General features: G+C 37.1%; 1 protein-coding gene across 1 annotated transcript in view; it reads left to right on the top strand.

Moving 5' to 3' along the window:
• The first annotated feature begins 371 nt into the window (after positions 1–371).
• Positions 372–7,761, top strand: part of ADGRL2 (adhesion G protein-coupled receptor L2) — a 461,330-nt gene continuing 453,940 nt past the window's right edge. The window contains exons 1-2 of the mRNA XM_072974126.1: positions 372–492; positions 2,483–2,543. The gene's annotated coding sequence lies outside the window, so the exon portion shown is untranslated. The remainder of the gene's footprint in view (positions 493–2,482; positions 2,544–7,761) is intronic.

The following is a 7,761-nucleotide window of genomic DNA, read 5'->3' as shown; positions in this document are numbered from 1 at the left end:
TATATTCACTTTCATTTTTTTTTCAAAGAATACTTTCTTGATTGATTTTCGAAGTCCTGACTTTGCATTTTTTTAATGCTGATACTGTTGCTGACCCTTTTGAGTTAGGCCCTCCCAGGGGTCCTTCTGCTGGGTGTTGCTCGTGCCAGGAGCGTGAGACCAAGTTCAGTTCAGAAGCGAAGTAAAGCTCTGCTGTTTGATCCAAGAATGGAGAAGTTCGGGCTTGCGCTCTGGATACACACTGCCCCTGAAGGCGGTGGGCGGGGCTGCTTCCCAGGGCTCTCCGCGGCGGGGAGGGGGCAGAGCGCTCCCGCCGCGCAGCCGCAGACGGCAGTGCCGGCGCCGCGTCTCCATGTGCGGCGCCATCGTGAACTGAGGTGCGCTCTCCGCTGCCGCACGAGGCCCGCGAGCGGAGGGGTCCGGCAGCGTTTCCCTGCTGGGAGCTCTCACCCCACAAGTTCGCGACAAGGCCTCTGCGCAAGGCCCCTGCAGGCAAGTGAGACCAGGCGAAGCACAGAAGGAGAGGTTAGACTTTATCCTACCGCCTAGATTCGATCTTCTTTTTCCCTGGACCCCAGCAGGCTTTGCTGGTGACAGCCGCCACTGCATGAGGAGTAAGACTTTTACTCAAATGCCTGATTTGTTTATTTAGACTCTATTGTTTTGAACTTGGAAATTTTACCAGAGAAAATGACTTCAGAATTTGAAGCTAGTACACTAAGAGCAAAGTCTCTTCAAAGAAGAGAGTTTTTAGTCAACAGCTCTAATAAAGATAATATTTGAAGGTGACTAGTAAGTCCCATTCTGATAAACCAGGCATTCTCAAATTTTAGCAAAAATAACTTCTTTTGGTTAATGCTGCCCTCATTAGGTTTACTCAGAAAATTAATACGTGTGTTCTGTATGTAAAAGAAAGACATAGGAATTCACCTGTATTTCTATAACGTTTAAATAATCTTATATGGTATTCATTGAATCTTTTACCATGTGCTTGAACACTCAAGAAAACACTGAAAATTCCTCAAACCCTGTATTTTCAAGTCTAAATATCTGTTAGAAAACTAGAGGTCTGGTTTTCAGTTCAACAGCTATGCTTCTTACTACAAATATTAATAATTACTCAGTTACCTTTGTCCTTTTAAGACAGTATGGGTTTTGATACTCAGTGTTAACTCATCTGACAAAAATGAGCTTTTTAATTACAGATGAAATATCCCTCTTTCATAAAATTTCCCAAAACCGAATGTCCACCGTTTCTATGCTAATCTCATGTCTGTTAGTTAACTAGGAATTGAAGAAGTTGGCAAGAAAAACCCCTAAGCCCTATAAAGGTGAGATGGTCTGGGGTCCTGTCATCACACATTTGATGCCTGGCTAAGCGTCATGTCAGGGAGTGAGAAAAAAGTTGGGAGGCCCATGTATAGCTGGAGTTGGCAGAAGCTGAGAGAAAAAGACAATATATAGCCGCTGAAGAAAAGATCCTGTTACCAATTTAAAAAAAAGTTTCTTTCCTGCCTACCAATGGTAAGCAGACACTTACTTAGCTTTAGGAAGTATGTGATGTTTCTTTTGAGCCTTTAATCATTGGCACCTGATGCTAAAGTAAAATAGGTAAATCTTTCCTTATGCTTTTGGAAAAGAATATTGACAACTGAGAAAAACAAAAAACAAAATACAAAAAAACAGTGGTTCTTCCAGACCATTAAAGCAAACAAACAGTTTTTACAATCTGTGTATTTTTAAAATATGGCCACTTCGGATCTGAGGGATATACTTACCTAAAGAAAGAAGAAAGAAAATTGTCTGAGCCATTTTATTTTATTTTTTAACATTAAAAATGTTTCTCAAGTTCACATTAATATTAACTCTATAAGCTACTCATATTTTGATATATTTATCGAAAAGGAAACCTTGTACCCTCCCTTCCCCGGGGGAAAGACTTGCTTTAGATTTGCCCTCACATCTGCGTTTACTGGAGGAACAGATGCTCAGCTTCTAAGGGTCAGCGTTTGGCCTTTTCCCTCCTATCACTAGAGCAGAAAGAAAGGGGGTTCCGGAGCGACGGTGGCAGCTTTCCAATGGCTGGCCTGTGCTTTTACATTTAAAGTAAGCAGGTGGTATCAATGGGCTGTCTAATGACTAACAAGATAAGAGTGCAATTGATCTTTTTATTAACCCATTTCCCCAGGTGGGTGGCAGACTGCTTCTCCCTCCTGGGTTCAGTTACATTGTTCAGTTCCAGGAATCATTTTAGACCCTTTAACATTTTTGTCCAAGCTGATATTTAAAGCACAGGGACACAAACACAGATATTCTGTGTCATCTAAATTCTTTCTTTTCTGAACCTCCAAACTGATAAATGTCTTTATAATTTGAGTCAGACTTGAAACAATGTTTAACACACATGTGAATCATCTTCAATCTTCCTGATAATTCTTTTCATGCTGAATTTGACCTGTGGATTTGCTTGTCTTCCTTCTAGGTCACAGACCACTTATTCTAGAGTAGTTCTGAAGAGTATGGAGCCTACATAGATTCATAAGGTAAATGATTAATTTCAAAATAAGACATAATGGATTTAATTATAGTATGAATTGCAGCGTTGCATAAATGTGTTGTCCTTTCTGAATCTGTGGTGAGTTTCTAAGTTATGATGCTGGGCAATCTTTTAGCAGAGGGTAGAATCATCCTGGGAGGTGCTAAGGGAAGACGACAGTACATCTGTCAGTTCCCTCTATTCAGAGTCAGGATATTTGTTGTGTATTGCTTAAGGCTGTTTTCGTACCTCATACAGCTGTTTCATACAACTGTATTGTGATCTTAGGAGACTCCTGCCCTGGAGTGTGCCAGGACATCACAAATCACATAGTCAACTGGAGAGGAATTAGATCTGTTATTTTCATAAATGAAGCTTGAAATTATTAGGATGCATTTCTCTGTAGATGTAGGAAGAGGTACAGAACATCCCATTAATGCCATTCCACCACAGGTGGTGTCAGATGAGGATGTATGAGATGAAGGGATTTGTAGAGGATGGCCTCGTATTTCTGTTTCTCTGAATCACAACCATCATTGGCTTTCCTGCCTGTTAAATAATTATATGTTCCTAGAAGCTATTGATTCTATCTTAAGGTATGCAGGATCTTTGATACCACCTATAGCAAAATGACTAAAAATCTAGGCTTCAGATCCAACCTAAATTAAAGTTGTGGTTTTGCCATTTACTAGCTATGACACTGTGGTCTTCAATTTCCTCATCTGCACAGTGGGAGAAATACTAGTATTCCCTCCCAGGAGCTGTGAGAGACTATGAACAAATGAGTTGATGTAAAGCATTTAAAGTATTGTCTGACACCTAGTAAACACTAGATCGACTGATTAAAGTGCTTTGATTCTACCACCTCACTTTATTTGTTTCAGTTTCTCAATTTTCCTTTAGTCCAGAAATTTAGGGGTTATGGGAATTACTGAGGGAACTAAACTCCCAATTCCCTTTTAGCAGCCTCTCCCCTAAAGGAGATGTATTATACCTTTCATGTAAATGCCAGGAAGGAAAATAATTGGCATCCCATTGCCCTTTGAATGGATCCCTGGCCAGCCCTAGGTGGTGTGACGTGGAAGTGACCTTACAGCAGGGTGCCTGCCAGCTCAGTTCACAGTGTGGTGGGAGAATCAATTAGACGGTTCATCGCCATTTCAGAAACATGCAAACATAACTGGCATAGTGTTTCAGGACACAGAATAAAAAGGAATCTACAAAACAAAAAGCCTTTCAAGGAGATGGACTTGGATGTTCTTCCAAATCACAAACTGATGATTATGATCACCATTAGAGCTTAATGAGCCCGTATGTGGCTAATGACTTCATCTCTCCAGTAGATCTGCCAATAGTCCCTGTTTCCACTCGCTTCCATCCTTCTCTGGTAAGAAGCATAACTAACCATCACGCTAGTTGGTCAGAACAAGTCATTGTACTTCCCCCTCTTCCGTTAGCAAAAACAGTTTCTGAAATCTACCATCCTCCTCTTTCCTTTTAGGACCAAAGGTAACAGATTAGAGAAAAGAAAGTAACACTAGTACATGTTTTATAGAACCCTGGAACACCTGGGTTCAGTCTGGAAGTGGCCCTTAACTGCTGTCTGACCTAGTTTTCTCATCTCCAAAATGTAATTGGTCACTATCCTATTTCTGAGGATAACTTTAAAGATAAAAAAAATACGTGAAGTTGATCTTTCAGTACATGTAGGAATACGGTTTATTTTATTTAACTTAGTTATTCGTTACAAATACTATCATTGATGGTGGCTATATTTTTATTTTAATAACCCAAATGCAGAAAATGGCATTATAAGGTTTAAACAAGTTACCTGCTGAGCCATTTAGAGACTATTAATTTTCATAAAAAGTAAGACCTAAACTGAAGTTAGAATCTTCTTTCAATTAACCACACCTTTATAATATTTAGTCTGCAGTGATATTCAGTGTTAAAATCATTTAAAGGGACAAAATTTGGCAAAGTTGAAATAATTCTCAAAATAAATTATTTTAAAGAATAGGTAGTAACAGTAGGTTACTTACTGGAAGAGAAAATTTTTCATGAAAGTGATAGATACTAGGGAGCAACCTTTCAGTCACTGTATGAAAAGCTGCCGACTTACGAATCACCTAACAAAGCTAATTAGAGCTTCAAATTTAAAAATAAATAAAATAGATACCATTTCCCATAATGATGCTTACTCAAGTTTCAGTGTATTTCTTTCATTTTCCCATTTTCAAAATATATGCAGTAAATATAATAGGTCTTAATCCTGAATAATATTACATCATTATAATATTGAAAGTAAGATAAGTAATAGTTGGAAGGGATAATGTTAGCGATTAAGACAATTGCTTCAGTGGAATACTTCAGAAATTTTGAATTGTTTTATGTTAAGACATTCCAGTATAATTTTTCTGGGGTCTCTCTATGCTGTAAATAAATGTTGATTGCTATGGTAAAGTAAGAAACATGAATGGATAATGTCTATTCCCTGTAACCAGCATTTCAGGAAAACATCACTGTTAAAAATACATGGCTGGGATCCCATTTTTGAGTTCTCGTCCCAAATCTCCATCTCAACATTCGGAGTAAGCTTGATCAACTAGCAGGTATCTGACTAAATTTTTGACATATAATTTGAAGAAATAAATAGCCTCAAAAATGAAGACTGACTTTTAGGAAAAACTTTCAAGCAAGAAAAATGTATAGCAGATCTTATCATGCACCAAATCTACATTCTGCTGTCAAGCTTTTCTTACACCTGTCTACGCATTCCTCTTACCCCACAGATCCCATCATTTCAAGAATGAAACATTAGTTTAAATGGGTTGTTTTCACATTCACTGAAAACTTTAAAATCACAAAAAGATGTGAGTTAAATTAGTTAAATTTACTTTTTAGTTTCACCAACTATATGTTTGGAGAATATTTTTTTTGAAAAATAATTTAACTAATTTTATTGGGGGTCTATAATATGTCTAAAACTGTTCTACAACAAAGAAGTATAAAACAAAATCTGAACTGTGACTCCTGCTCTTTGTAGTTTATTTATCGAGGTACAATCAACATATACAAAACAAATATTAACATCAGAAAAAAATATATTCATGTACTCATCTAAGTATTATAAATTATGAGTTTTGTAGGAGTTCTGATGGAAGAGGTGGGATCCAAGATAGGGTTTTAATAATGTATAGAGCTTGGATATGTAGTCCTTCTCTGGGATAAATAACCAGTGTTCCTGTATTTATATTATCCAGAGTCTGTGTAATAAACTGATCACTAAAAACAAAGCAAAGGAGTAATTGAAGGGACTGGTTAACTCACCATGAAAGCTGGGTAACTTTCAGTAAACAAGTCCTTCGCTCTTCCATTCCCAGTGAAAGTGCAAATAGACATATCACCAAAACCCCAAGTTTAGCTGGAGTACAAGGGTCTCCCCTTAGATTGCAATTGTGAAGATTCCAGTATTGATGGAAATAATTCATCCTCTTCAAGGAGAACTACAGCTATTGTAGCTGAGTTTAAGCCTTTAAGACCTGAATGTTGAGCTTGGGTATAAAGCTTAATGAGCAACCCCATCTGTCTGAAACAGAAAACCAGAGTCTGAGGTTCATCAGTCGATTTCCTAAGGTTTCTGTCCAGCCTCAGTGTGAACCAGTTGAAAAAGAAAAAGCTAGTAGCACTGACCTTGACAGAGAAAGATTTGAGAATTTAGGCAATGGATCCATTTCATATCTGGATCTATGAACTAACCATTTGCTATCTAAGGAAGAAATGAGATCATTCGCACACTAATGATCCAAAACTTAATCCATGCAAAGAAAACTAAAATTAGATATTGTTCTTGAAACAGTAAGTTGCATTGTGTTGGAAAAGTAAACTGTGAGTATGCTGATGACCATGATAATCATGGCTGCCATTTATTGAGAGTTCCTTGTATGCTGGGCACTCTACCATATGCTTTAATTTATGTGTATCTCATTTAATCCTCACAAAATTTATATTAGGAAAAAGTATCATCCCCAGTTTAAAGTCAAAGAAATAAGGCTCAGAAATTTAACTTGGTCAAATTTAACAGATAACAAATGGCAGAGCCAGGATGTGAACCCATGTTTTTCTTAGGTCCAAGACCATGCTCTTTCTATCATGTTCACCACTTTTCAGGCAGTGCTGCCTCATTGTCTAATGATGCTTTTCTTATATACTCAGGTGTACCAGGAAGATAACTGAGTTGACAGTTTTATTGCATGTATGTACATTAACATCAACCGATACGTATTATTTAGTCCCATGAAGTCAATGAGTATTTTGCAGGCAGATGGGCTACCGATTCAGAAAAATCAATAAATATTTGACTAAGCAAGTGAATTATGAAGAGTAAAAGCATTATATGTGCTTTTTCTTGGAAGCAAAGGGAAAGCTATAGTGTTAATAAAACAGAGCCAATGCTAATGATTTAAAGCCCCTTCTCCTAAAGTAGAAATCAATCTGATTCTAAGGTTGATTTTATTCATTCCATAAACTTATTTCCCAACAGTTTCTTAATTTTGACACTGAAGATACAGAATTCTGTCACTGCCCTTTTCTTTCAGATTCAAGGTCAGTTTACTTCCTAATTTCTTCTCATTTATTATTCACTTTCATTTAAGGTTCACTTTGCCTTGTTTTCACGTTCTTCATGTTCTTAGGTACTCCCTAACAGACTGTTCTCACTGTCTGGAAGATCTTCCATTGATCTTACCTTTTCTTCCTCGTGTCTATTAAATCTTCACTGTTTTCAGCTTCCAGGATCTGTAGTTTGATTTTGCCCAAAGCTTCCCCCAATTAATTAGATATAAAATATCTTTCTGTGGAAATCATCTTTCCTCTATAGCCAAAGGCATTACCAGTGGTAAAATGTATTCATCTGTATATAATAATAGTAATTTCAACTGTTAGGTGGTACTTTTCATTGCTCTGTTTTTTTCTTGTTAGAGTAGAAATGCTATTGTTGAAAATTTATAAATATCAAAACATACAAGGAAGAAAAAAATCCATTTTTATGCCAATACCTCGAGAAAAGTATTGTTAACATTTTGTTATATTTCTTTCTATTCTTTTTTGACATGTTTGATTGTGTTATAACTTAAACTGTCCCTGCCTTACTATATTTTTATCCTGATTTTTTTTCCCTAAAATTAGACCCTCTAAAATTTGGATTCACCCAGTTCCCTAGAAGT

This window comes from Vicugna pacos, chromosome 13, assembly GCF_048564905.1.
Source record: "Vicugna pacos chromosome 13, VicPac4, whole genome shotgun sequence".
Classification (NCBI taxonomy): domain Eukaryota; kingdom Metazoa; phylum Chordata; class Mammalia; order Artiodactyla; family Camelidae; genus Vicugna; species Vicugna pacos.
This window is presented reverse-complemented; position numbering and strand designations above follow the sequence as displayed.